Below are 13,612 nucleotides of genomic sequence, written 5' to 3' on the forward strand. Positions count from 1 at the left end.
TTGAGGATAGAGATCGTTTCCAGCAGTTCTAATTTTTGCTGAATTATTTGAGGAAAGTATACATTTGTGAGATGACCATGTATTCCAGTGCCAACGAGGTGGAATGAGGCTTGAATGAGATGGAGGGTGGCGTGGAAGTCATATAGTGTGATGATCTGTGGGTTCCATAAAATAGCTAAACCACCTGAGGCTCCGGAGGCATCTACAGAGATGGCCCTGCTTCCTGCCCAAACTTTGCCACGGATTCGTTCAATAGCATCAGTGTTGCTTTTGGTTTCTTGCAGAAAAACTATGGTTGGTTTTTCTTGTTGAATCAAATGTTTGATCATTCTGTGTTTTGAGGGACTGTTGAGTCCTCTCACATTCCAGGATATTAACTTCATGTAAACTGTGATTTGGGTTTGTAGAACTTTGTCAACTTAGGGAATTGCCCCGATTCCATAAGTATTTCACCTATTGCTATGGTACTCTATAGATCTATCTTTCTTCCCCTTTTCTTGAGATCCTTGAGTACCCTTTTTCCATCCCAAAGACTACCTCCCTGTATGCCCAGGCTTTTATTATGCTGCGCCTTGGTTACGACTCCTTCCAGCTTGTCTATTTGCCAAGGTCGAATAGAGTTGTATTCTTTCTGTTTGCATGTCGTTTCAAGTGTGAAGATGTCTAATCCATCTATATTGACATCCGCCTGATCTTCTTCCATAACAGTAGTTTCTCCTAGAACTTCCTCATCCGCTTCTTGCTGAAGACTGAGAGCCAGAGTAGCATCGGTTTCCATATCATAGTCCTGCTGCTTATTATCCACTGAGGGTTTCTCTTGAGAGAAAGAGAGGGGACTGAGACTTGATACGGATTTACCTTTCTCCAGAGAAGGGCTTGGAGTGGGATTCATTGGAGCAGGGTCAAAGGGCTGCAAGGGATCTGAGTGAATGAGGGAGGAAGAGGGCGAAGAGGGATTGTGTGGGGGTTCAGAACTGGGATGATCATGTTTTTCATGCGTTGCAAGAACAGAGAATTTGTTCTGGTGGTCCGCTTTGAAAGTGTTTTCCATAACTGGCTGACTCTTTTTGGCATGCCTACGGCGGTTGGGGATTTTGATAAAACCTTCAGAGTCTTTATCAGAGACAACAGCAGCTGCTTTGGAGTGGGAATTTAATGGACAGTCACGGAATAGGTGGCCGTGCTCATGACACTTACGACAGCGAAAGGGAATGTGTTCATAATCTAAAGGTTGAGTCCATTCATAATCATCGTGATAGAGTTTTACCGTATCAGCGAGAGCTTTGGTCAGATGCATCTGGATGCAGATCCGGGCGTATGAGGTGTACTTGCGAGTTTTTGTCTCCACTGCGACTCAGATGAAGGTGCCCAGTTTGTTGCCTATATCCGCCAGCGTTTCTTCTTTCCAGTACTCCGCTGGGAGGGAGTACATCCTGATCCAGACCGGTGCCCAGCTGAAATCTTCCTTATCGAGATTGAATCTGGGCTTCCATTCTGTGAGATAGAGGCCTGAAGAGTTGAAGAAGTAAGGACCTCCTTCGAATATCCGCACTCTGTCCTCCACACAGTGAAAGATTGCTGTAAAGAAGCCCTTTGGTCCTAGTTGCAGAGTTATTTGTCCTTTGGGCTTCCATTTTGAAGCTATCCAACCTTGTAAGGCTTTTTCCATAGGCCAGAAGCCTAGAAACTTTCCTATGAGTGCATGATCTTGCATGTACTGGATTTCACCATTGATGCGGTGGCTGGGCAGGTCAACCTTGATGGGTTCAGCAGCTTTTGGGATACAAGTGGCTGAGGTTGCCTTTGGCTGAGTCGCCTTAGCTTTATCGTGGATCTCTTTGTCAGCATCGTCTTCTCCTGTCGGGGCCGTATGAATCCTTGCCTCAGCCTTCCGATGTCCGTCTTGACCTGCGTCTGGGTCTGGGCCTGCGTCAGAAGGGTGCAGAGGCTGTTTGTACTGGGTATTGTCAGAACTTGTGGAGTTTTTTGGAGGGGAAGCAGAGCTCTCCCCTCCTACCGCCATATCCATTGTTATCGACCAGCAGGGGAGCGGCGGCTGTAGCAACGAAGAACAGTCAGGGGCGGCAGCTAGTTAGGGTTTGGCTGCGATGTGCAGTAATTCGCATCAGAGCGATTTTTTTTTTTGAGGACCTTTAATTCGAAACCTTGATGCCTATAATGTGTAGAATGTTAAGTAGTGCAAATCTTTCAATTTTGTTTGCTAAGTTAATTCATCTTATATTAGTAATTTTTGATGTACATATGTTTGTAGGTTTAAAGCAACATGAATGACTCCATTGGAAATTTGATTTTACCTAGTTTTATCATTCCTATAGTTTAGAATAAGCATAGAAATAGATTAATTAGCTTGGTTTTTGTTTTCTTCTTCTACCAATAGATTAAATTTCTTTTATTTCATTCAAATAAATGCATTTATGAAATAATATGTCAATCTCAAACTAGGCACAAGTCATCACCAAGATGTATTCAAAGAAATTTACTTTACATAATTTTCCCTCCTAGTTATTTGATTGTCATCATATTCATTAAACATGTCTCTTAAGTTCTATCTTTTATCAATTAATCACTATGAAAATTTGATGTAAAATTAGTTTTGAAAAGCATGAAGCAAGAAATATTTTAAGATAATAAAATGGGAAAGAATACAATCTTCAATTACACATCTCTTCCTTTAATCTTGTGATAATGGCTCCCCTATTTCAAAATTGATGTCATAACTATACATATAGTTTAGGATGTATCTTTCTCTATTTCAAATTCTTTTATGTTATTTTCTTTGAATAAAATTCCTAAATAGAGACATATCTTATATTAGTAAAATCAATATATCACAATTTTAAGGAAAAAATGTATTTACATGATAAATTATTAATTAGATTTAAGAGGGTTAGCAGTCCCAATTTAAAATTCAATATATCCTTCATGAGCTAATTATTCCTTTCCATATTTAAACTTTGATATGATGAGATGTACATTGATTGAGATTTTTTTATATGAACGGTCTATCTTAATGCACTAGTTTTTAATAGGAATTGGACTTTTCCATATCTTCATTTTCCATTTTCTGCACTTTCAAACATTGTTAGTATGATTGTGATTACTTCCATCATATATTGGGCGTCAATAAGCTTTTCCATGGCTTTGGTTTTAATAATCCTTTGAATTTATCGAGTTTTGTACATTTTCTTTTCTCCAATTTTGATTTGAGATTTTAGGTTTATTATGTTTTTGAAGTTCTATATGGGGAATCTCTTCAAAGCAACACTAATGGAATCTATACTCTATTATTACAAATGGGGTTTTATTTATTTAAAAGTCATCCATTTTAAGTTTCAATTATTTTTCATTTGACTAGTGATTATGGAGGAACACTAATAAATATTTCAACTATTATTGTCCTCTTTTAAATAGAGGAAACAACCTACCTTAGTATTTCTCCTTGAATCCCACCACATTAAATAAATCCTTTATATTAATAGATTAAGGGAAAAGAATCAGAGTCAAACCTGTAAACTATTACATCTATTTCCTTTCAATATATATATATATATATATATATATATATATAGATAGATATATATATATATATATAATACGATATCTTATACCACCCCACTCTATTCACCCAATTGCATAGTGCAATTCTCAGCAATTAAATCTAAATGGTGGAATTTAATATAAGAGAGTTAAAAGAACTAAAAAGTGTGGGAAGCACAAGTAAAATTTTGAAGGCTATTGACACTTACTCGCAATGGGACTATGTTAGTATGGCACTGAGACATCTTCGTTGGGGCTATTGATGCTCACAGCAAGCAAAGCAATGTCGGGAAAACAAAAAAAGATAAATTGTGCACCTAATAGTTATCCACTAATAATAAACTCCATAGTTATATCTATTCTATTTAATAGTATGAGAAAAATATAAAATAATTTTTCCCTATTTTGGATTCATTGCTTAAATATTGAGTATATATTAAGTACTCAAACCTTTAGAATTTATATTATTTGATTTGTCTTATGTGGGGCCCAAAGAAGTTGATCCAATGTCTAGGAATTTTGTAAAACTTATAAATTGTCTTTTAATAAATTTAAGCCCAATTATATTAGCAATAGATTGCGTCATCCCGGTGCATCGCCATTTGTTGAGGCCTCAACAATCCCCCTTAATTTTTCTAAAAAAATAAAGGAACCCTCATATAAATTTTGAAAAAACCACCTTGTTTTTCATTTTGTTTCCTATTTTGAGTGATTTTTATGTTCATGGTTTTCTACTTTTGATATTTCCATCATCTTCTCCCCTTCGAGATATTTTCATGGATATAAAGTTTGCCTCATACCGAGTTCCATATCAAAATTTATGGCCCTTAGAAGTTTTTCCTTTTCCCTATTTTGATGAGCTGGAATGCTAACATGGAATCCTACATAGTAGGATGACATGGCAGCTGATGTGGATCCATTTAATTTTTTTTGTTTACTCATGTTTCTTTCTTGTTTTCATTATTTTATTATATCTTGATTGTTTTATTGCATTTTAAATTATTATTTGGTCGCCCAAACTTATAGTTCACCGAAATTTTGGAGTCGTCAAAATCCCAATCCCCAAGACATTTTGATTGTATCCATTTCCAAATTTTCCCAGAGGCCATGGATCAGGGTTCGGGATTTTAGTATTACAATTTTTACTAATCTTTTATTTTACTTAATATTTACTTTATTTGGATCTTAATTCATTTAATTTTTTTATTTTTATTTATTATATTTCCCCCAAAATTTTCTAATGTCCTACAATAAAACTAGGTTAGGATTAGAGAGTTGAGGCCTATGGAGGTGAGACTAGGTCAATGAGCTCAGGGCCGAGGAGATGTGACTAAGCTAGGGAGCCAAGGCCCAAGGAAATTTTAGTGGCATATTTTTTTATTTAATTTAATTATTATTATGTGCTCCCAAAGGTTGAAGACTAACCTTATTTATTATATTTTATTACTTCACTTTAATTCTACATGCGGTCAAAACATTTAGCACACACATCCTCCACCATAGCTTCCTCATGTTTTCACACAAATTATAATAAACAAGTAAAAACAATATAAGCACTCTAAATATTTCATCCACTATGCATGTATTATTTTTTGGTATTTAAATCAAAGGCCCCAATTAACCCACAGATTTAATCAACATTGGTTGAGTGTCAACTTCCCAAGGCCATATCTTGAGTTCCACGACACCAAATTAGGTGACAGATAGCTTGTTGGAAAGCTATAAATGAGGGAAAAAATTTGGGAATGATAATTTTGTAAAATATGTAAGTTAAATGCCCAAAACAATGAATGGAAAAGGGCAACGAATTTAGTATGAAACTCAGGTCCTAGAAATCCAAATTGGCATGTATCGGTTCATTGAATTTATAAAATTAAAGAGAATAATTTTAAGTGGTTTAAATTTTCCCACATTAGAAGAGAAAACTATGGGAATGAATTAAATCGGTGTCTTGTTATGATTATGATTTGTTTGTGGAATTTATATTATGAAGGTTCCTAATTTGATTGTTTTGGTTACACACAGTTACACCTGTGGTCGCTTATGATTTGAAGGATTGAAATAGAAGGCTTTTAGATGAGACTTTATAGGTCATTGAATAACTACAAAATCAATCTAATTTTCATTTTCTATTATATTGTTAAAATTTTCATTAAAAAGTCCATTTTTTATTAATGTGTAATGTCATTTAAAGGTACCTGGAAATACCTGAAAGAAAGGGGGTCCGATTTATGGAAAAAGAATCAGCCTTGCACTATTGTAAAGTAAATAATTGGAGAAAATTAGGAATTTGTAGGAAAAGACTAGAGAGGAGATGTCGGTGATTGAAAAGCTCAAGTTTTCATGAATTTTCTTTGAAATCTTTTGTACTCTCGAACGTATAACCAGATCTTCAATTTTCTACATTGTTGTTTCAATCTAAAAGTTGATTGCTAGAATTTTAAACTTATTCAATTTTGATTTCTTTCTTATTTCGATCAGCATATGTTTTCTGATTTTAACATTCTTGTTGATTTCATACAATTTCATTCTTCTTTAAAACCAATGAAAAGTTATCTTCTCATGGTTTGTCATATTTAGATCAAAACTTCATATTGAATTCAGCTAGACTTGTATGTGATTTTTTATAACTATTTATGTAGCTGAATTACATACTTGTTTTTCTCCATTCGTTATTATACAAATGAATTATTTCTATGAGGCAATAGTTCATCTTAATCCTAAATTCAATCAGTAATATTTGAAACTAAGTATGTGTTTGTGTGGTTCTGGTAACTACTTATCTAGTTGACTACATAGGCACATTTTCCTCAATTACTTTAAATCATATGAACTATAATGTGATTTATTAGTTCATCTTAATCTTAGATTCAATCCTAGTCCATTCACCTTTCTCTTGGTTGAGATTGAGATTGTTCCCTATTTTGATTGAGATAGTATAGATTATGTTAGTTTTAGATTAGTGATAGAATATCTCTTTCTATTTATTGCATATTAGCTTACACTGCATTTACATTTATGAGATCATATCCTAAGGAGGATAAATCATTTCAGTGGAAATTGGGTCCACATATTGATCTAAATCACCATCCCAAATGGATGAATGTCTAATTTGGACTTTGACAGAGTGGTCACCCTAATGTTGACTTGGTCATTTCAAAACACCAACAAGTGGATAAGTGATGTAGGAGCATCCAACACTTGAATTCACATATGACCTTCTTAGGTAAACTCCCACTTACTAAGGGAGTTGGTTCCCTAATTTATTTTCCAAGGGAAGTTAGTTTCCCTAAAATTATTGAATTATTTAGTATAGCCTAGAAGAATATGAATTGTTAGGAAGTTAGTCAAGCGTCATTTGGTATTTATGTTAAAGGGATAATTTAGATAAATTTGGGATTTGGTTAGAGAAAATAGGAATTATATTTGGCTTGTTAGATTATATGATAGATATATTAAAAGTTCTCTAATATAATCAAGATTCAAATTTTTGGAGTGATTGAGTGAGAGATTTGGATTTGGGAGGACTATGTTAATGGGGTTATATTTAGTCTTCCAAAATTAATATATATTCGAATGTTGAATTTTCTATGTATATGTTCATTTCTATGAGCATGGAAGATTTTGTGTGTTGGTGTGAAAAATGTCTCTATTTGGTAGTCAATTGGCTTATTTGCAGGGTGGAATCCCTATATTGGAAATTATAGGAATGAATAGTGCAAAGTCAATACATGAGTTAACCTATAGAGCCACAACACAGACGAGGTTAAAATATCAAGTGCACAGAGGTACACTTAAATGAATTATTAAATTTTCCATCCTTCAAAGTCTTAGTTTCTAAGCTAAGTGACATCTAGAGGTTCACATAGCTAATCCATGGTACTAATTCGCATCATATAAGTGCAACAACTAACATAGCCTTCCCTCTTTCATTTCTATTTTTTATCCTTCGGGATCTCAAAGTATTGTCAAGTCGCTCAAGTAGTGAGAAGTCCTTTTGGATTCAATTTGAGGTCATAACCCTAATACATCAATTGACAACACTAAGAAGACCAAAATAGTGATGTTAATTGTCATGTCATCTCTTAGAATTGGAACCTCGGGAGGTGAAAAGTCTTGCAAGGGTTCGAGAAACAACGTAAAGTTTGATCTAAAAATTAAAGGTGGATCTATTATTTTTGGTAGCATGGTGTTGGCATTGATGTCAACCAGCCGAAGGAATTCTTGCAAGATGATATAATTATTAACATAGGTTGTCAGAGGTTCTATAGGTTTATAGATATTTGGAAAAGAGGTTGAAGTTGGCTTGATGCAGGAGGAACAATTTCTCAATAGAGAGAATTTTATTTTCTAAGTGTTACTAGACCATCGTGTTCATTCCTTGGTGTCACGGGGAATCACTACCTTAGTGCTACATGCATGCAATGGTGTGAGCATAGATATTGATGTAGGGTGTTAATTCAATGTCTATGGCACTTTCGTGTAGTTGCTAAAAGGATACCATGGGAACAAACTCAGGTATTTTCCCAAGGTAAAATATGTCAATGGTTCATTTTACTTGGTCATTCAATGTATGGATAATTTGGTCCTCCAAAGATGAAATATTTGATGTAAACATATTGATTGATTTGGTAGTGGTTGATTTAGTCTTCATGATTTAATGAAATGCTAATTTGGTTTTGTTAGAAAATTATATACTACATAGCAATGGAACACATAAAATATTGTAGAAATATCAACACAGAAAATGCATAAAATAAGAGAGACACAAATATACATGGTTTACCCAATTTGGGCTACATCCATGAAGAAACAGCTAGTCCTTCCTTTTATATTATCCAGCAACATGAAGAGATACAACCTACAACACATTTGATGTACTTCCCTCTTTTCTCTCAAACAATCTCCTCTCTCTTTCTCGCTTATAATACAGATCTAAAAAGACGCAATACAATTCCCTCATATATAGCTAGGGGTTTCCTTCTAGGGAAAAAACCCAAAATTAAACATAACTTCTACCATCAGATCTCCACCTAATGAACGACCCAGATTGTCTATGAAATTACAACATTTTACAAGGAAATTTTACATCTATTTTTAGCTTCGAGGAAAATACCCCTGATCCCCTACCAGGGGGGGCTCCAAATAATCAGCATCCCCCCCCCAGACACCCCTAGCGGTGTACATAGATAGGAATCGTTTCCACCACATTACGAACTAGGGTTCAATGCAGCGATACCTCTAAATAAAGAAGATAATCAGCGTCCACACCCAACAATCTCCCACTTGGAGACTGATTATAGCAACTCCACCGCTGCTTCATTTGCTGGACAATTACTCCACTTTGGACCTAGCTATTTCTCATCTTCTTCATCATGCTTGAAGACCAATTGAAACTAAGCAGAATCTCAATTTCTCCCTGGTTACAACTTTTTTTAACATATCTACAGGATTCTGGCTATTGTGTATCTTTTCCAACTTCAACTGCCCATCTTCCAACATTGACCGTATGAAATGGTACTTGAGCTATATATGTTTTTTCATGGAATGAAAATAGAGTTATTTGTAAGATGTATGGAACTTTGGTTGTCACTGTATAACCTACCCAACTCCTTGTTCTTACCCAATTCATCTAGAAACCTTTATAACCAAATCATTTCTTTACTAGCCTCTATAGCAGCAACATACTCTGCTTCCATTGTTGATAGTGAAACAACACTTTGTAGTTTTGAAACCCAGCTGATAGTTGTTCCACCTACAGTAAACACATACCCTGTTGTGCTCCTCCTGTTATCTTTATCACCTGCCATATATGCATCAACATATCCATGTAGAGCAATGTTTGAACCACCAAATCATAATGCTTGATTTGTGGTACTTCTCAAATACCTGAGAATTCACTTCACCACCATCCAATGTTCTTTTCCTGGATTGTTCATGTACCTACTTACAACTCCCACTGCATGTGCAATATCAAGCCTTGTGCAAACCATTGCATACATTAAGCTTCCAACTACTGATGCATATGGATCTTTAGACATATAAGCCATTTCTTCCTAAGTCTTGGGACACACCTCCTTACTTAGTTTGAAATGGCTAGCCAAAGGTATACTAACTGGTTTTTCATTTTGCATATTAAATGTTTTCAACACCTTTTCTTTTTTTTTCCTGGGGACACTTTTTCTATGTACTCACTCTGAGACAATGTTAATGTTCGATTATTCCTGTCTCTAGTTATTCTCATACCAAGGATTTGTTTTGTAGCACCCAAATCCTTCATTGCAAATGAGTTTTCCAATTTTATTTTGAGCACATTTATTTCCTGCGTGTTAGAACCTACAACAAGCATGGCATCTACATACAATAACAATATAATATAGCTGCCATCATTTTGCCTTTTGAGATAAACACAATGATCAGAGTGACATCTAGTATAACCTTGTTCAGACATGAACTTGTCAAATTTTAGATACCGTTGCCTTAGAGCCTGTTTTATGCCATACAAGCTATTCTTCAAAGTACACGCTAGTTTCTCCTTCCCTTTTACCTCATATCCTTGTGCTTGCTGCATATATATCTCTTCCTCCAAATCCCCATGGAGAAATGTTGTCTTTACATCTAACTACTCAAGATGCAAATCTTTAGCTGCTACTAGACTTAAAATAGTTCTAACTGAACTCATTTTAATAGCAGGAGAAAATATCTCATCAAAGTCTATACCATTTTTTGTGCGAACCCTTTCACCAAAAGTCTAGCTTTATACCTTTTTCTACCTCCATCTTCTTCCTTCAACCTGTAAACCCATTTATTCTGCAATGTTGTTTTACTTACAGGGAACCTGACTAAGTTCCAAGTCTGGTTATGTTCTAAGGAGTCCATCTCTTCTTTCATAACATTTTGGTTCACCAGAGTCAGTTAACAATACATAATATAATGAAGGAGAGTATCATTCAGGGGGTCTACTTATCTTGGTACATCTTGTAATACTACTTTCAGGTGTTGTTGTTGTTGTTGTTCTGGCTATTAATCATTATGATTTTCAGGCACCTTCACTTTTTCTGTGATCTCATCAAGAACTGTGTATTTTTTGTTTTCTTTTTCCTATTTCTTTTCATGCATCTGATCCTTATACAAAACCTTTTCATTGAATATGACATCTCTGTTCCTAATCATTTTGTGTTTTTCATAATCATAAAATCGATAACCAAAATCATTAACACTGTACCCAATAAAGTTACAGTTATTTAATTTTTCCTCAATATTTGTTCTATTTTCTTTATTAATGTGGACAAAGGCTTCACAACCAAAAGTATTTAAAAATGAGTAGTTTACCTTTTTACCTATCCATGCCTCCTCTGGAATACCACCATCCAAGGAACTTGAAGGCCCTCTGTTTATTAGATAAACAACAATATCTACAACACTTGCCCAAAATTGTAAAGGAAATATTGCATGAAATCTCATGCACCTCGCACACTTCATGATTGTCATGTTCATCCTTTCTAACACACAATTTTCTTATGGTGTTCCTATAACTGTCTTGTCTCTGCAAATTCCATTCTCTGAATAGTACCTATCAAACTCTTTGCTACAATATTCACCTCCATTTTCTTATCTAAGACACTTCAACCTTTTTCCTGTGTCATTTTCAACCAAAGCTTTCCATTTCTTGAAAGTATCAAATACATTAGATTTATTTCGAATAAAATAAATCTAGGTTTTTCTAGTTGCATCATCAATAAAAGTCACATAATAACGAGAGCCACTAAGAGATGATACCTGAGTCGGTCCCCATACATATGTATGCACAAGCTCTAATTTTTTTCTCTTCTTTTCTTTCTCAACACTGAGGAATATGACTCTCTTCTATTTTCCATAAGCACAATTCTCATAGAATTTTAAATCAACATGCTTCAAACCTGGCAACAAATTTCTTGAGTGAAGAATCTGCATCGCCTTCTCACTCATGTGCCTGAGCCTATGATGCCACAATGTTGTATCTTCTCCTGTAGACGTTAAATCATTAATATAATTAGAAATACCATTTCATAAATACAATGTACCAACATTTTCTCCTTTTGTTATTACTAGGGCTCCTTTAGTGACCTTCTAGGTTTTATCTGTAAAAGTAGTTACACAGCCTTCACCTCCTAACTATCCTGTTGAAATCAGATTTTTCTTTAGATATAGAACATGCATTACCTCCTTCAATAGCCATTGATTTCCATTCTATTTTTTTATTAAAACTGTACCCATTCCAATGATTTTACAGGGTTTATCATCACCCAATCGAACATGTCCAAAATCTCCTTGAACATAATCATGAAAATGTTTCCTATCAGGTGTGGCATGGAATGAGGCCCCTGAATCTACCACCTCGGATCAATAATATTTTCTAATGAAAAAATCAAAGAATCTTGCAACACATCACCTATCACATTCACTTCATTATTGTTTTCTTGTTACGCATCTCCTTCTTTTCCCTTCTGAGACTTGCACTCTTTCTTCAGGTGTCCTTTCTTCCCACATTTCCAGCACACTATCCTTGATCTGGACTTGGATCTTCCTTTCCTTAACTTACTGTGATATCCTAGGCTCTTTCCTCTTTCAATTTTTCTTCCCCTAGTCTCTGCAGTCAAAGCATTACCTGATGTCTCACCGGAGCTTTTCCATCGCATTTCCTTGCTAAGGATTGCATCGACAACATCATCAAAATTTAAAGTACTAGATCCAGAGACAGAGTTACTAATGGCCATAACTAAACCATTCCAACTTTATGGCAATGAGCACAAAAATAACAAAGCCCTAACTTCATCATCAAAAGTTACTCCTATAGAACTTAACTGACTGGTAATTTTATTATATTCATTCAAATGATCGGCAACAAATCCACCTTTTGACATCTTTACATTAAATAAATGCTTCATAAGAAATACCTTACTTGAGGCCGAGGGTTTTTCATATATTTTGGCCAATGCTAACATTAAACCCTCTGTTTTCGTTTCCTTTGAAATATATAAGGCTATCGATGCTGCTAGACACAACCATATTGTTCCAAGTGCCTTTCTATCGAGAATATCCCATTCTGTGTCTGTCATACATGTCAACTTCTTTGTCTTTCTACTCAATGGCAGGTATAAATCTTTCTGATACAGATAATCTTCCATCTGCATCTTCTAGAGCTAGTAGTTTCTCCCATTAAATTTTTTGACTCTAAACCTACCATCTTCCACCATTGCTCCCACTCAAACCAGGAACCCTTCTCTCCTGTGAGTTTTTCTGCCAAATGGACCTTCGGCTCTGATACTAATTGTTAGAAAATTATATATTACAGAGCAATGGAAAACATAAAATATTTCAGAAATATAAACACAGAAAATGCATAAAACAAGAGAGACACAAATATACGTGGTTCACCCAATTTGGGCTATGTCCATGGAGAAACAGTGAATCCTTCCTTTTATATTATCCAACAAAATGAAGAGATACAACCTACAACAGATCCGTTGTAATTCCCTCTTCGCTCTCACACAATCTCCTCTCTCTTTCTCACTTAGAATACAAATCTACATAGATGCAATACAATTCCCTCATATATAGTGAGGGGTTGCCTTCTAAGGAAAAAAACCCTAAATTAAACATAACTTCTACAGTCAAATCTCTGCCCAATGAACGGTCCAGATTGACTACGAAATTACAAAATTTTACAAGGCAATTTTACATCTACTTTTAGCTTCGGGGGTAGCTATCCCTCCCCCCCTCTCGATCCCCTACCAGGGGGGTCCAAATAATCGCCATCACCCCCCAGACCCCCCTGACGGTGTACATATATGGGCGGCGTTTCCGCCACATTACGAACTAGGGTCCAATGCAGCGATACCTCTAAATAAATAAGATAATCAAGCTCCACACCAAAAGGTCTTCCCTGTAGTGGTTGATTTGGTCCAAGTGTTCACATTCATATGAAATAACACAATGATTGATTTGTCCCATCATTCAAGTGCTAATCATTATGTTTAAATATCTAATCGATGCACATATTTTTGGTTACACA

Source organism: Pinus tabuliformis, chromosome 6 (genome assembly GCF_031772625.1).
Source record: "Pinus tabuliformis cultivar Carrire ecotype Pingquan chromosome 6, CPIR1, whole genome shotgun sequence".
Lineage (NCBI taxonomy): Eukaryota > Viridiplantae > Streptophyta > Pinopsida > Pinales > Pinaceae > Pinus > Pinus tabuliformis.